This window comes from Macaca nemestrina, chromosome 8 (genome assembly GCF_043159975.1).
Source record: "Macaca nemestrina isolate mMacNem1 chromosome 8, mMacNem.hap1, whole genome shotgun sequence".
Lineage (NCBI taxonomy): Eukaryota > Metazoa > Chordata > Mammalia > Primates > Cercopithecidae > Macaca > Macaca nemestrina.
The window spans coordinates 133,602,996-133,620,039 of NC_092132.1; the positions used below are offsets into that span (position 1 = coordinate 133,602,996).

At 42.5% G+C, this 17,044-nt stretch overlaps 2 long non-coding RNA genes across 4 annotated transcripts in view; one reads left to right on the plus strand and one right to left on the minus strand.

Annotated features, from left to right (window-relative positions):
* LOC105482106 (uncharacterized) overlaps positions 1-17,044 on the plus strand; it is a 180,882-nt gene that overhangs the window by 160,017 nt on the left and 3,821 nt on the right. The window lies entirely within an intron of this gene.
* LOC105482110 (uncharacterized) overlaps positions 1-17,044 on the minus strand; it is a 41,640-nt gene that overhangs the window by 10,997 nt on the left and 13,599 nt on the right. For both annotated transcript variants that reach the window (XR_987391.3, XR_011607168.1), the window contains exon 7: positions 1,767-1,861. This is a non-coding gene — a long non-coding RNA (uncharacterized lncRNA). The remainder of the gene's footprint in view (positions 1-1,766; positions 1,862-17,044) is intronic.

Below are 17,044 nucleotides of genomic sequence, written 5' to 3' on the forward strand. Positions count from 1 at the left end.
CCTTAGCTCATCTGGAAAATAATGACTGTGTCTCAAAGGCTGATGAAGGGGAATAAATGAGCAATGTGTTTCAATGAGACAGTATCGGTGAGTGAGTCTATTGCTATTTGAATCGGTTTATCAGTCCCATCGCATGCAGTATCCCTCTCGCCCCGGCCATTCAAGAGGAGCAGCCACTGGGATGAGTTGCAGGTGAAGGAGGGTCTGGGAGAGTTGCTGCTCAGAGTGGTGGCAGCGCCGGTCACTGTAGCAGTGCTCCACGTCCAGCCGGCACTTCTGACCGAAAGACCAGCCACCTTCCTTTCTCTCGTGGCATTCTGTAGTTCTGTCTGTCTGCTTGCCAGGAACCTCCTGTCCCGCCCACTTTGTCAGGTCTCTGGTTTCTAATGTAGGCTCCGTCCTTTCTCCATTTAGCAGCAGAAGTGGGGCATGGCTTGGCGGCAGGGGTGGGTGCTGTGGCACTTCCAGTTCCACAGTGAGCTGTGGGCTTGAGCTTTGCAAACTGCCAGGGGAGAGCTCATTCACCAGCATTGAGTGGAACCATGCCTGGTCACTCATCCGGTCACCACTGTCCAACTGCAGGCCCCAGCCAGTGCTGCAAGAAGCTCATCACCCCAGAACAAGAGGCATTTCCCTCTATAACACCTCCCACCATCAGTGGTGCCCAGCAGCTCCACACTGCTGCCCACTTTACCCTCTTAGAGTTTCCTTGCTGCCCCTCATATATTTGGTGATTTCTGTGGATAGTCCCAATTTCAAATACTCTCTCCCTCTGGAGCCAAGCGTGGCGAGCTCCTCACTGAACCCATCTTCTTCCTTTTGTTCATGCTGTCCCTTAGCATGGAGTGGCCCTAGCTCCCATCTGCCAAAGCTAGCAGATGCTACCGGTGCCCCATTCGTATCCCCTCGGCCTACCAGCCCGCAGTCCTCAGCTCTCTGTGTCTCTTGGCCTGAGGACATTCTCTGGCCAAGGGAATGTCAGAAAGCTCCTGGCAGGAAGCACTGTCAATTCTTTGCGGCACTGGAATGGGCAGATATACACCGCAGCTTCCTGGCCCCTCGGCAGGGTTGAGCCCAGTTGCAAACAGGGGTGGCTTGCACAACAATGGACGCTTTCTGGGCCTTGCTGCCTGTCCTGACTCACATTCTTACTCTCCCTTGGGCTTGATAAGAACATCTGCACATCTCTCATGCGAACTCCTTTTGCCCAGCCTTTGTCTGCCTCTGGAGGTATTCAGGCTGGGACACCCAGGATGCTCATCCTCCTGGACCCGTCGCAGCCTCAGATCCTCCATGGCCTCATCTACAGGCCTTTCTGACATCCTGTGCCTCCTCCTTACCCCAGCATGTCACTGAGACAGTGCAGTCTAAACCGTCCTCACTTCCTGCTTAGGGTTACCTTGATGTTATTCTCCAGCCAGGAGGGGCCCACAACTTCTGCTCCTTTGTAATACCCCAGCACTGGCACTGGCAGTGCATACATGGGGCCTGGGAAAACTTTGATTGTAGGTATTCACGGAGGAACAATGCCCTGCTTAGGAGAAAGGTGTTGGTGTATCTTTTCATCTGAATAGGACTTGACAGTTTAACAGCATTATTACATTTACTTGTTATCGCCTTTGATTCCAACAAAGCATAAGTTTGTTACTTTTCTCATGTGAAAAGTGAGGTGGATGAGGCTGGAGGTGTGGTGAGTTTCTGATGGTCACATAGCTCAGTGTGTAGAGGCATGTCCTGAGCAGGGGCTCTTTCCCTCCAAACCTTACCTTGTTCCATGGTGCTGGCTGCTCCTGTCTCATGTGCAGATGGTTACACTGGGTCCTCATGATGACTCTGCAAGGCTGCTATTATTACACTCATTCTGCAGATGAGAAAATTGTGACTCAGAGGATAAATTGCTAAAAGACACTCAATCAGAAAGTGGCAGCAGTAAGACTTAAAACTTGGGGACCATGCTTCTATGTGGGAGACAGAGTATGAGAGAAGCCTTCCCCCGATTCCTTCACCAGCCCTGCTTGTTGCTTTTCTAATGGGTTTGCACATGCACAGAGGGGGTTAGAAAACGAAAAAGCGAATGTGACAGTGTAGTCACTCTTTTTTTGGAGACAAAGTCTCGCTCTGTCGCCCAGGATGGAGTGCAGTGGCGTGATCTCAGCTCACTGCAGCCTCTGCCTCCCGGGCTCAAGCAATTCTCTTGCCTCAGTCTCTTGAGTAGCTGGGACTACAGGCATGTGCCACCACGGTCGGCTAATTTTTGTATTTTTAGGAGAGACGGGGTTTCACCATGTTGGTCAGGCTGGTCTTGAACTCCTGACCTCGTGGTCCACCCACCTCAGCCTCCCAAAGTGCTGGGATTACAAGCATGAGCCACCGTGTCTGGCCAACAATTTAGTCACTCTTAATCCCCAAAATCAGTTCTTCTGGCTGGTTTTATGACACCACAGTGTTTCAAACTTTTTACTTTCTCTCTCTTCCAACACAACATGGCTTGTGGGTTCTGCATTTCTCCCTCCCCCACAAATTTCTACCATGCCTAAGACTGAACAGGTGCTTTCCATTATTGCTGAGTTTGCAAAAGCAGACCTCCACTGTGGGAATGGCAGCAAGTGTTCTAGCCTCACCCTTGCAGGACATAATACTCACAATTCTCATCCACGATGGGGTAGCATTTCAAGCTTTTTCTTTTTTTGAGATGGAGCCTCACTCTCTCGCCCAGGCTGGAATGCAGTGGTGTGATCTCGGCTCACTGCACCTCTGCCTTTCAGGTTCAAGCGATTCTCCTGCCTCAGCCTCCTGAGTAGCTGGGATTATAGGCACCTGTCACCACACCCAGCTGATTTTTGTATTTTTAGTAAAGATGGAGTTTCACCATGTTGGCCAGGCTGGTCTTGATCAAGGTATTTTTGTTGCTTATACCTCTGTGTAAGTATCAGAGCCTTTCTTGGAAAGAGTGATGGGAGTAGGCATTGAAGAAAGACAAAGGACTTGACTTCACGTTTTTGTTTTGTTTGGTTCCCAATAGGGTAGATAGGTAATGAATGTAATTTGCCAATGAACTCTTTGATGAAAGCACTTAGCCATTGTTTGCTTGGCATGCCCAGAATTTATTTTTTTTTCCATAAAACTCCATATGGAATAATCCAAAGACCAATTAATTAGAAAAGTGTTTTCCACTATAGCGGAAAAAGTATTTGAAGTTAGCTCAGCTGACTTGATCTCTATAATCTGTTCATTGACTTTATTATTTACTCAGTGTGTGACCCAAGGTAGGTCACTTAACCTTTCAGAGGCTGCATACCCTCATTCATAAGATGACAAGAGCATAATAAAGCTTACACCTGGTATAGAGTTGGTCCTTGATACATATTTGTTATAGGAATGAATGAATGAATTTCAAGGTCGTTAAGAGTATTAAATGAGATAAATGCGGGTGAAATGCTGTAGACTGGTAACTCATCACTGTTTTTCTTTCTGGTTTAGAAGGCTAAAAGTCAGTAGGTACCACTGAAGGAGATGTTTATGTGACAAGAGGATGTATGTGGGTTGGGGGTGGGGTAGAAGAGACTGCTGCAAGTGGTAAGCTCTGGAGGAAGAAGGCAGGTGGGAAATCACCTCTCATGGCCTTTCGTGGCCTCTCCAGCCAGTGTCCCAGATCTGGTTGTCACTTCTTGACAGCCCCCAAAAATCCTAGGGTGAAAAGTTGTTTCCATGACAACACTCCATCCCAAGTAAGAGATCCAGGCAGTCACCTTCTCTTCTTCCCTCCTCCCGTTTCAAGCATCAGGTGGGGAGAAATCAGCTTTCTGTATTCTCTCTCCCAGGAGGTGGCTGAGTGGCCCAGGAAGGAGAGAGAGGGGATGCAGAGATCCTGAGTGGAGGCATTTCTTTGAGCTGCTGACCTCCTGATTCCATTGCACAGGAGGCACAGCCAGAACATCCATGACTGTAGCTTAGTCCCCGGGCTGGGTCTAATACAGCCATGGACACACTGTCTTCTCCATCTTACACCCCTACGGCAGCTGCTGTGGGGGGTCCCACATCACTCCCATCTCTTCTATTTGGTCTCATCCCAAGTGTCACTTCCTCTAGGAAGTCTTTCCTGAAAGCCTCTCCTCCAACAGACTGAGTAACGGGCTCTGGTCATGAGCATCCATAGCTCCTGATGGCCCCTTTCCATGGTTTGTAAGGACTTTGACTGTACTTTTACAGCTGAAATCCTGGTGTCCAGCACAGTGCCTGGTACCTAGTAAGTTCTTAGGGCATGCGTGTGGAACAATGAGATGTGTAAATGCATCTACCACTCCTTCCCTGACCCTTCCTATCACAGTCAGGATCACAGAAGGGACCATGTATCAGGAGTCAACGACAGTCTCCAAATGACCCTACGACCCACTCACTTGTACAGACTACTTACACTCTTGGTGACCTCACAAGAATATTAGGGGAGTAAAGTGGTACAATGCTTCTAAAACATGAAGCTGTTGGGTACTATGGCCACAGAAAGAAATTTTTCTCATGGTGTTTCTTTCAATCCAGTTCTTAAGATCAATGAGTAGCTAATATCAATTAATATTTTTAAGCATTTATAATGGACTAGGCAATGTGATAAATGCCTTCTGTGCATCATCCTCATTGCAGTGTCACAGTGACAATGAGAGGGAAGCACTACAATATTTTCCCATTTCACAGATGAAGCTCCTGGGGCTTAGAGAGGTTAAATAACTTGCCTTCTCCCACCAGACCTTATATTCACGGAGCTTTCCCCTATCCGGAGGCACAGTGACCCAGATTGCCTTTTGAGTATCTTCAATGGCTGTACCTCTGTTCAAAGCAAGATTTATTGACGGAGCTAATCAATTAAGCAATCGTTATTTATTGAGTCCCTCGTGAATTATTCAATATTTATTGAGCAGTCTCCATGTAGCTAGCACTTGTTCAATGAACCATGGAGGATACAAGTGAGGTGTAGGATTCGGCCTTCATCTTCAGGGAGCTTGAAATCTAGCAGGGATTGGAGTGGGGAGGTTGACAATATTAAATTACATGAAGAAATAAGTACTCACATTTTACATCGATCAGCACAAATGGCAATATTATATTCAAAGAAAGAGAAGAGACAGAGCCTCTCTAATATTCAAGATCGAGTAAGATTCATGAAAACGGTGGGGCTTAGTATCCTTCAAAAGCAGGTAGCAGTAGGCTAGGAAAAGGGTGGAGAAGAAGGTATTTCAGGTGTGAAAAAGCAGCATAGGCAAAAACACAGAATGCGCATGGGATGTTTCAGCACTTAGCATAAAGAGATCCCAGTAAATGGAGGGTGCTGGCTAGAGAGTTGTTCTTACAGAAAACATTAAATACAAGAACCCCAAACTTGCTTCCTCAGCACCCAGCATGGTGCCTAACACAGAGTAAGCATTCCTTATGTGTTTGTTGAACTGAGCTCATAAAATAATAATAATAATAAAGGAGACAGTCAGTCCCTGACCTGCACCAGGAACTTAGCATCTGGTAGAATGGAAAACATATGTATGTATCTACTTACGGCACAAATCAAAAGTGCTAAGTGCTGTTGGTACTATGATTAAAAAAAAAATCTCCCAGAGTAGGTAATATAATTCCTCCTCTTTGTAAGCATCTAGAAGTGCTGATAAAATTGAGAAAAGTAACCATATTTTTTAATACATGTGCTAAATTGACAAGAGAAAAAGAGAAATCCCTAGAAGTAAAAAATGAAGTAAAAACACAAATCTGAGAATTGGAAGGAGGACCCTTTGGTCAATATGGATGAATGTAAATACAATGATGCTCCCTCCCTAAAAAATTCCACTTGCCAGCAGAGGCAGCCCATTCTCCTCTATCCCAAACACCAACTTATCCTTGCTTAAAGACCAGCTAAAGACCCCACCTACAACAGTTGTGAAGCTATGCTCAAGTCTTGGGCTTCTGCCAATCCCCAGTGATTGGAACCTCTATTTCCATAGTTGTACAGAGGTAAGAGACAAAATCTGGATCCATGCAAGGGGCTGGGGGAATTGAGTTAGAGACCTTCTCACAGAGCCAAGACATTGAGTGATCTCTCCCTCAATGTAAGATGGGCCACACCCATGCTGTGTGGGGTGGCCTCTGATCTCCATCAGGCCTTGCTCTAATCGGTAGACCATAGTAATGTCTGTGATCTTCGGGGATTAGGGATTAGTGTCAGGTCTCAGCGAATATTTAGTAATCTACCTCACCAAAGACTGGTTAATTCCCTTTCTTCCAGGCATACGAATCATGATAAATGGCTATAGGTCTCTGTGGGTGAAGTTTAGGAAAACAAATATGCAGCATAAACTCGCATTGGGGATGTAGAGTCCTTCTTTAGAGTCACCTAGTCTCTCCTTTAATCAAGAGCCTCTGGGTTGGTGAACTGCCTCAGTTCTTAGAATTAGGCGAAGGGCCACAACTTTTGGTGCCAAGATTTGGGTCATCAGTCTTGGAACTTTTTCAATTATTTATATCAAGTAAAACATCACTTTCAGCCCTAGAGACTGAGTTAGTAACAAACTAATTTCATTACTAAGCATTCCACAAATGAATTAGGTTCTACCAAAGACTCCTTTGAAGTCTACCCATTGTGATTACCATAAGTCAACCTTAGAGATGTTAAATATCCTCTCCCACCTTCTTTGGTGAGAGAGGGCAAGTTATTTAACGTCTCTGAGCCCCAAGAGCTTCATCTGTAAAATGGGAAAATACTGTAGCGCTTCCCTCTCATTGTCACTGTGACAATGCAATGAGGATGCACAGAAAGCATATTTTACAATGCCTAGTGTATTATAAATGCTTAATAAATATTCATTGATATTAGCTGCTCATTAGGCCCTATTGCATTTTTTTTTTTTTTTCTGGCAAAAGTGCCCATTGTGGTTTTGTTGGTTAAGGGCTGCCCCTTGGCTTCTACCACTGCTGGGTACCATCATCTCCACCAAAATTACAGAACCATCTACCATGACCCATCCTTCCTACAGAGAACAAGCCCTATAGAGCTTTTCAAGGAGGCTGGCTTCCCCTTCACCAATCTATTTCCCAGTGTGTTTGTTTTGTTTTGTTTTATTGTTGGTATTTGGTTTTTATTTATTTGTTTGCTTTTTGGTGAAGAAAGTGTCCTCTGAGCCCTCCAGGAAGATATTAGAGTGAGGATGAGTGGGTCTCACATACAACACATCCACTCCAGTTTGCCCACGTCTTTGCAGAGGTTGGATTTCTTCCTCTGCATTATACCAAAGAAATGTGGCTTCATCATTCACTGTAGTTCACTGATTTCAAGCTGCAATCAACCTTCCAAGCACACTGTAAGGGCACTTCTTAGCTGTTCTAACTAACACACCAAATCTATAATCTTCATTAAGTGCACTCATATCAATACATTTGACCCGATTCTACACAGTGTTTCTTTTTCTCTGATCTGGCACTCCTGAAATCTATTGCCACACATACTCCTCTTTTATTTTATTTTTTTTTATCGTTTGAATTAGCTAGACCTTGCAATTCTTTCACTATGTAAAATACCCATTTCCCTGAGCCCTGTAGGCAATTGGGAGTGGTGAAGGTGGGTGTTAAAAGACATCAGTCCACCTATGCAAGGTTACTGCTTCAGTCGGGGTTTTTAGCTGACCTTTAAGCAAGGATAGGCTGATGTTTTGGGTAGAGGAAGATGGGCTGCTTCTGCTGGTAAGTGGAAATTTTTAAGGAGTGAGCATCTTGGCTTAAGTTCATCCAAATTTACCAAAATATCCACCCGCCAATGCTCACATCCCATTCTTCCTTAATCAGTGCCCTCACTTTTACTTAAGAAATTTAGGACAGTCATAAATTCAATTTGTGTAGCAATTCTCAAGCTACAAGATCAAATTTTGCAATGAGTTTTTAGGTACCTTGGTTATATAGCTATGGTCGATGAGATAATATTTTAGTGCAATTACAGAAACATCTGGTTTCTTGACGTTACCTTGAATGAGAATTTAAAGGACTGAGCTTGTCATTTTCTTTCTCTAAGTCATATGTATTCAGCCCACCCTACCATCCTTGATGTTCTCATTTATTATCAAAGTCTATTAAGTAACCAACAAGTTGGGTCTTCATAGCCTTGCCTTAAATAGTAATTCATTTCAAGAATTACAGGTGTTCATCAAGAGACCATAAAGAAATTCAAACAACAAGCCAAAACTGTGAGAAGATGTTTGCTACACAAACAGAAAGGGTTAATATTCAGAATATATAAAGGACTTTTATGAGTCAATAAGAAATCAGGACAAAGATATCATGAGGCATTTAACATAACAACACTGGTACAGCCAAGACAATTATAATAAAGATACTTATTCACAATAGTTATTAGAGGAATGGAAATGAAAACCATCTACTATTTAGTGCCATCAAAATCAGATGCAGAATTTCGTGAGTCTGACAATATCAAATATCAGAAAGGCAATGGAATTTTCATACACCAGAGATGACAGTGTAAATTAGTACAAGTACTTGGAAAATAATGTGGTTTTCTGACAAAGCATAAAATGCAAATACTCTACCAGCCAGCAAATCCACTTCAGGAGAAACTCTTGCACATCTGCAAGTATGATTATAACAGAAATATTTATAATAGTAAATATTTTGGGGGAAAATCTACCAACATAAGGTATAAATACAGTGTTGCAATGTATAGTAAGTGCAAAAGAATTAACCAGAACTTCCTCTATTAACATAGGTGACCATTACAATATACTTGGGATGGAAAAAGATTGCAAAATGTGATTCAATGTATAAGACATTCATAGATAGGAAAATCCAACAATATATACTTTTAAAATAAATACCTGTGGTGCTCATGATGAGCTTGGAGCATCGTGGACTATTTGCCTGACCTAGGCACTTGCACCCATGTGACATTTGCACCCACGTGAACTTAAATAAACCTCCATTGTGTTCGTAACAACACCTACAGCATGAATGCTCTGATCCCTATTTTTGCAAATGAGAGACATTAATCCTTCACCCAACAGTGCAGCAGGTGGTAGTGAGAACTAAAACCCAGATGGTCTGGGTCCAAGGTCACAATTTTCTCCCACCTGACCACAGCCAACACGTGTGGCCATCTGGTAACCCACCTCTCACTCATCTCTCCTCTTCTGACTGGTAATGTCTCTATGTCTGACTTTTATGCTGTCTTTTAGTCAGCTCCTCATGCTGTCTCTTGTCTCCAAGCCCAGATCTTAAGGGGAATCTTGGGAGTGGGACTGTGCCTTAAGTAATTGCTATATTTATTGTGGTGTCTAGTCCTGGTTTAGACACCAAAGAAGTTCTTATCAATCAATTAATCAATTCATTGAAGGTGAGTTAGAAGAGTGGCTCATAGAAACGATTGGGCAGGACATTAAATTTCAGAACAAAGTTGTTCAGGGGCTGGCGGCAAGCATATGTGGTGAAGGCAGCTGAGTTGCTTATGTGGGAGAGCACAAAGATCCCATTGACTATATAATAAAAGCTATGAACCATCTTCCCAAGGGCACACACATCTGCAAACACACAGACACAAAATTCTGTACACACATGAACCTCAGGATAAGGATCTTGGGATATAGCACTGGCCTGGAATTAGAGTCAAAGTGTCCAGTGATGTCAATCTGCTTTAGGGACCAAACCCATCCTAATGAGAGTGTCTTACCAGTGGCATTCGGGGAGAAGTCTGCCTGAAACTCGTCTCTGAAAGTCCTGGGTCTCCTCAGTCTCTGGTTATCTCACTTTCTCTTTGCCTTAGCTTTTCAAATTCAGCTTTATCTCTAATCAGGCCTTCATGTATTCTCCCCACCTCACCAATTTTGGCCAGCTCTTCTCACTCTGGTTTCCTGCTCACAGCTTTTTGGACTTAGTGCCCTAACCTCTGGAACTCCCTGTAGGTGGACACTTGGCCAGGCTCAGCCTGGGATTCCAGGTTCTCAGCTTCCTTCCCTGATTCGAGCCTAGCCCTGCTCCAATAAGACCTCCCTGGGTGTCCCAACATGAGCACTTTCTCAGTCTCTGATCATCTAAGTAATCTCTTTCATCACCCCGAGGCTCAGGTGCCTTGCCTGAGAATGAGGAAAATGACAACTATCTTACAGCATTATTGAGAACACTAAATGTGAGCTCTATATGTGTATTGTATATATGCAAGTGTGGGGCTCTGACAGAAAAAAAGTGTGACACATTTCCTGATCGAAGGCACTATTTTCTGTTTGTAGCTTATGTTGTATAAAAGTACCATAAAATTATTATTATTACCATCATCATCAATAAGAAAAGTGGCTGTGGGGTGCCAGAATTCTTTTCACCATATGACAGTGGATGCAGCTTTATTAGAGGAAATGCCAGCTCTGAGCATGCCTTACCTGGGAACAATGGAGATGTCAAAGAGAAAGACTAAGGCCCATGATGCATGGCTAGTTCACCTATACGTGGCCCTTAAGCTGCTCCACACTGCATTTGGCAGGTGTGAGGATTCCAAAGCTTAGAAGGACCCAGTAGCTGGCAGTGCCCAGGGAGGCCTGCCTTTGAGCTCTTTCTATCAGATCTTAACAAAGGCAGGGGCTGTGCACTGGTCCTGGGTGGCCTATTTTTGGGATAATTGCCATGCTGCTTTTTTTGGGTGTCTTGCATCAAAGATACGGGGATGAAGGTCAAAAATGGGGAGCCGTGGGCTGGGTGTGGCAGCTAATGCCTGTAATTCCAGCATTTTGGGAAGCTGAAGGAGGAGAATTGCTTGAGGCCATGAGTTTAAGACTAGCTGGGGCAACATAGTGAGACCTTGTCTTTACAAAAGAAAAAAAAATTAGCTGGGCATCATGACTCATTCTTGTAATTCCAGCTACTCAGGAGGTTGAGGTGGGAAGACATCTGAGTCTAGGAGTTCATGCCACTGCACTCCAGTCTGGGTGCCCGAGTGAGATCCTGTCACTAAAAAACATTTTTTAAAATTGGGAGTCTTACCTCACCTCTATATCCCAGGCTTTCCCACAGATACTCTAGCAGCTTCTAGAGTGCCTTAGCCATCAGCTCTGGGCCTGGCCTCACTCCACTCTGCCATTGCTGGCCTAATCACAGTCCCTCCTCCTGTTTCTCCAAAGGTCTTCCTGCCTCCTGATCACTTGCTCCATAGTCAACCCCTTCCTTGCTGGCTAACTCTTTCTTTTTCCTCATCCCTTGCCCGATTACTCTATACATTACTTTCTAGGCAATAATCCTTTAGGTTATTGTTAGTAACAGTTTAATTGTAGCTATCACTGATGAGTTAATATTAACCATCATTTATAGAGCAAATGCTAGATGCCACGTCATCCACTGAGCATCTTAGATGCATTATCTAAACTTTACAACATTCCTAAGAGTTGGATTTTTAAATTATACTTTAAGTTCTGGGGTACATGTGCAGAATGTGCAGGTTTGTTACATAGGTATACATGTGTCATGGTGGTTTGCTGCACCCATCAACCTGTCCCCCACATTAAGTATTTCTTCTAATGCTATCCCTCCCCTAGCCATCCCCCACCAGGCCCCAGTGTGTGATGTTCCCTTCCCTGTATCCATGTCTTCTCATTGTTCAACTCCCACTTATGAGTGAGAACATGTCATGTTTGGTTTTCTGTTCTTGTGTTAGTTTGCTGAGAATGATGGTTTCTAGAGTCATCCATGTCCCTGCGAAGGACATGAACTCATTCTTTTTTATGACTGCATAGTTTTCCATGGTGTATATGTGCCACATTTTCTTTATCCAGTCTATCATTGATGGACATTTGGGTTGGTTCCAAGTTTTTGCTATTGTGAATAGCGCCACAATAAACATACACGTGCATGTGTCTTTATAGTAGAATAATTTACAATCCTTTGACCCAGTAATGGGATTGCAGGGTCAAATGGTATTTTGAGGAAGTGCCACACTGTCTTCCACAATGATTGGACTACTTTACACTCCCACCAACAGTGTAAAAGCATTCCTATTTCTCCACATCCTTTCCAGCATCTGTTCTTTCCTGACTTAATATTGCCATTCTAACTGGCAAGAGATGGTATCTCATTGTGGTTTTGATTTGCATTTCTCTAATGACTAGTGATAATGAGCATTTTTTCATATGTTTCTGGGCTGCATAAATGTCTTCTTTTGAAAAGTGTCTGTCCATATCCTTTGCCCACTTTTTGATGGGGTTGTTTTGTTCTTCTAAATTTGTTTAAGTTCTTTGTAGATTTTAGATATTAGCCCTTTGTCAGATGGATAGATTGCAAAACTTTTCTCCCGTTCTGTAGGTTGCCTGTTCACTCTGATAGTTTCTTTTGCTGTGCAGAAGTTCTTTAGTTTGATTAGATCCCATTTGTCAATTTTGGCTTTTGTTGCCATTGCTTTTGGTGTTTTAGACCTGAAGTCTTTGCCCATGCCTATGTCCTGAAGGGTGTTGCCTAGGTTTTTTCCTAGGATTTTTATTATTTTAGGTCTTACGTTTAAGTCTGTAATCCATCTTGAGTAGATTTTTGTATAAGGTGTAAGGAATGGGTCCAGTTTCAGTCTTCTTCATATGGCTAGCCAGTTTTGCTACACCATTTATTAAATAGGGAATCTTTTCCCCATAGCTTGTTTTTCTCAGGTTTGTCAAAGATCAGATGGTTGTAGATGTGTGGTGTTATTTCTGAGGCATCTGTCCTGTTGCATTGGTCTATATATCTGTTTTGATACCAGTACCATGCTGTTTTGGTTACTGTAACCTTGTAGTATAGTTTGAAGTCAGGTAGCATGATGGGTCCAGCTTTGTTCTTTTTGCTTAGGATTGTGTTGGCTATGCAGGCTCTTTTTTGGTTACATACGAACTTTAAAGTACTTTTTTCCAATTCTGTGAATAAAGTCAATGGTAGTGTAATGAGGATAGCATTGAATCTATAAATTACCTTGGGCAGTATGGCCATTTTCACGATATTGATTCTTCCTATCCATGAGCATGGAATGTTCTTCCATTTGTTTGTGTCCTCTTTTATTTCGTTGAGCAGTGGTTTGTAGTTCTCCTTGAAGAGGTCCTTCACATCCCCTGTAAGTTAGAGTCCTAGGTATTTTATTATCTTTGTACCAAATTTTTCCGTTTGTTTGTGTCTGCTCTTATTTCCTTAAGCAGTAGTTTGTAGTTCTCCTTGAAGAAGTCCTTCACATCCCTTGTAAGTTTGATTCCTAGGTATTTTATTCTCTTTGTAGCAATTGTGAATGGGAGTTCACTCATGGTTTGGCTGTTTGTCTGTTACTCGTGTATGGGAATTCTTGTGATTTCTGCACATTGATTTTGTATCCTGAGACTTTGCTGAAGTTGCTTATCAGCCTAAGGAGATTTTGACCTGAGACAATGGGGTTTTCTAAATATATAATCATGTCATCTGCAAACAGATACAATTTGACTTCCTCTCTTCCTATTTGAATACCCTTTATTTCTTTCTCTTGCCTGATTGCCCTGGCCAGAACTTCCAATACTATGTTGAACAGGAGTGGTAAGAGAGGGTATCCTTGTCTTGTGCTGGTTTTCAAAGGGAATGCTTCCAGTTTTTGCCCATTCAGTATGATACTGGCTGTGGATTTGTCATAAATAGCTCTTATTATTTTGAGATATGTTCCATTGATACCTAGTTTATTGAGAGTTTTTAGCATGAAGGGGTGTTGAATTTTGTTGAAGGCCTTTCTGCATCTATTGAGATAATCATGTGGTTTTTGTCATTGGTTCTGTTTATGTGATGGATTACATTTATTGATTTGTGTATGTTGAACCAGCCTTGCATCACAGGTATGAAGCCAACTTGATCATCGTGGATAAGCTTTTGGATGTGCGGCTGGATTCCGTTTGCCTGTATTTTATTAAGGATTTTGGCATTGATGTTCATCAGGGATATTGGCCTGAAATTTTCTTTTTGTTGCTTCTCTGCCAGGTTTTGGTATCCGGATGACTCTGGCCTCATTTTTCTATTGATTGGAATGTTTCAGAAGGAATGGTACCAGCTTCTCCTTGTACCTCTGGTAGAATTCAGCTGTGAATCCATCTGGTCCTGGACTTTTTTTGGTTGGTAGGCTATTAAATTACTGCCTCAATTTCAGAACTTGTTTTTGGTCTATTCAGGGATTTGACTTCTTCCTGGTTTAGTCTTGGGAGGGTATATGTGTCCAGGAATTTATCCATTTCTTCTAGATTTTCTAATTTATTTGTGTAGAGGTGTTTATAGTATTTTCTGATGGTAGTATGTATTTCTGGGGGATCAGTCAGCAGTGATATCCCCTATATCATTTTTTATTGCATCTATTTGATTCTTCTCTCGTCTTCTTTTTCAGTCTGTCTAGTGGTCTATCAGTTTTGTTGGTCTTTTCCAAAAACCAGCTCCTGGATTCATTGATTTTTTGAAGGGTTTTTCATGTCTCTATGTCCTTCAGTTCTGCTCTGATCTTAGTTTATTTCTTGCCTTCTGCTAGCTTTTGAATGTTTGCTCTTGCTTCTCTAGTTCTTTTAATTGTGATGTTCGGGTGTCAATTTTAGATCTTTCCTACTTTCTCTAGTGGGTTTAGTGCTATAAATTTCCCTCTACATACTGCTTTAAATGTGTCCCAGAGATTCTGGTACATTGTGTCTTTGTTCTCATTGGTTTCAAAGAACATCTTTATTTCTGCCTTCATTCTGTTATATACCCAGTAGTCATTCAGGAGCAGGTTGTTCAGTTTCCATGTAGTTGTGTGGTTTTGAGTTTCTTAATCCTAGTTCTAATTTGATTGCACTCTGGTCTGAGAGACTGTTTGTTGTGATTTCCATTCATTCACATTTGCCCAGGAGTGTTTTACTTCCAATTAAGTGACCAATTTTAGAATAAGTGTGATGTGGTGCTGAGAAGAATGTATATTCTGTTGATTTGGGGTGGAGAGTTCTGTAGATGTCTATTAGGTCTGCTTGGTCCAGAGCTAAGTTCAAGTCCTGAATATCCCTGTTAATTTTCTGTCTCATTGATCTGTCTAATGTTGACAGTGGGGTGTTAGAGTCTAAGTCTCTTTGTAGGTCTCTAAGGACTTGCTTTGTGAATCTGGGTGCTCCTATATTGGGTACATATATATTTAGGATAGTTTAGTTTGCTCTTCTTGGTGCATGGATCCCTTTACCATTATGTAATGGCCTTCTTTGTCTCTTTTGATCTTTGTTGGTTTAAAGTCTGTTTTATCAGAGATTAGGATTGCAACTCCTGCTTTTTTTTTGCTTTCCATTTGCTTGGTAAATGAGCCTATATGTGTGTCTTTGCATGTAAGATGGGTCTCCTGAATACAGCATACCAATGGGTCATGACTCTTTATCCAGTTTGCCAGTCTGTGTCTTTTCACTGGGGCATTTAGCCCATTTACATTTAAGGTTAATATTTTTATGTGTGAATTTGATCCTGTCATTATGATACTAGCTGCTTATTTTGCCTGTTAGTTGATGCAGTTTCTTCATAGTGTCAATGGTTTCTGCAATTTGGTATGTTTTTGCAGTAGCTGTTACCAGTTGTTCCTTTCCATGTTTAGTGCTTCCTTCAGGAGCTCTTGTAAGGTAGGCCTGGTGGTGACAAAAATCTCTCAGCATTTGCTTGTCTATAAAGGATTTTATTTCTCCTTCACTTCTGAAGCTTAGTTTGGCTGGATATGAAATTCTGGATTGAAAATTCTTTTCTTTAAGAATGTTGAATATTGGCCCCCACTGTCTTCTTGTTGGTAGGGTTTCAGAGAGATCCACTGTTAGCCTGACAGGCTTCCTTTTGTGGGTAACTTGACGTTTCTTTCTGGCTGCCCTTAACATTTTTTCATTTCAACCTTGGTGAATTTGGTGATTATGTGTTCTGGGGTTGCTTTCCTTGAGAAATATGTTTGTAGTGTTCTGCGTATTTCCTGAATTTGAATGTTGGCCTGCCTTGCTAGGTTGGGGACATTCTCCTCAGTGTTTTCCAACTTGGTTCCATTCTCCCTGTCACATTCAGCTACACCAATAAAATGTAGATTTGGTCTTTTCACATAGTCCCATATTTCTTGGAGGTTTTGTTAGTTCCTTTTTATTCTTTTTTTCTCTAATCTTGTCTTCTTGCTTTATTTCATTAACTTGATCTTCAATCTCTGATATCCTTTCTTCTACTTCTGATATCCAATCTTCTACTTCTTCAAGTAGAAGATTGGCAAGTATCAATTTGGCTATTGATACTTGTGTATGCTTCATGAAGTCCACATGTTGTGTTTTTCAGCTCCATCAGGTCATTTATGTTCTTCTCTAAACTGGTTATTTTAGTTAGCAATTTGTCTAACCTTTTTTCAAGGTTCTTAGCTTCCTTGCACTGAGTTAGAACATGCTCCTTTAGCTCAGAGGAGTTTGTTATTACCCACCTTCTGAAGCCTACTTCTGTCAGTTTGTCAAACTCATTCTCCATCCAGTTTTGTTCTCTTGCTGGCAAGGAGTTGTGATCCTTTGGCAGAGAAGAGGTATTCTGGTTTCTCCCCTCCTTTGTGGATTTATCTACCTTTGGTCTTTGATGTTGGTGACCTTCAGATGGGGTCTTTGAGTGGATGTGCTATTCCTTTCTGTTTGTTAGTTTTCCTTCTAACAATCAGGCCACTCTGCTGCAGGTCTGCTGGAGTTTCCTGGAGGTCCACTCCAGATTCGGTTTGCCTGGGTATCACCAGCAGAGGCTGCAGAACAGCAAAGATTGCTGCCTTTTCTTTCCTCTGGAAGCTTCATCCCAGGGGGGCACCTGCCAGATGCCAGCCACAGCTTTCCTGTATGAGGTGTCTGTCAGCCCCTAATGGGAGGTGGCTCCCAGTCAGGTACCCAACTTGAGGAGGCATTCTGACCCTTAGCACAGCTCGAATGCTGTGCCGGGAGGTCCACTGCTCTCTTCAGAGCCATCAGACAGGGAGGTTTAAGTTTGCTGAAGCTGTGCTCACAGCTGTCCCTTCCTGCAGGTGTTCTGTCCCAGGGAAATGGGGGTTTTATCTATAAGTTGCCTGGGG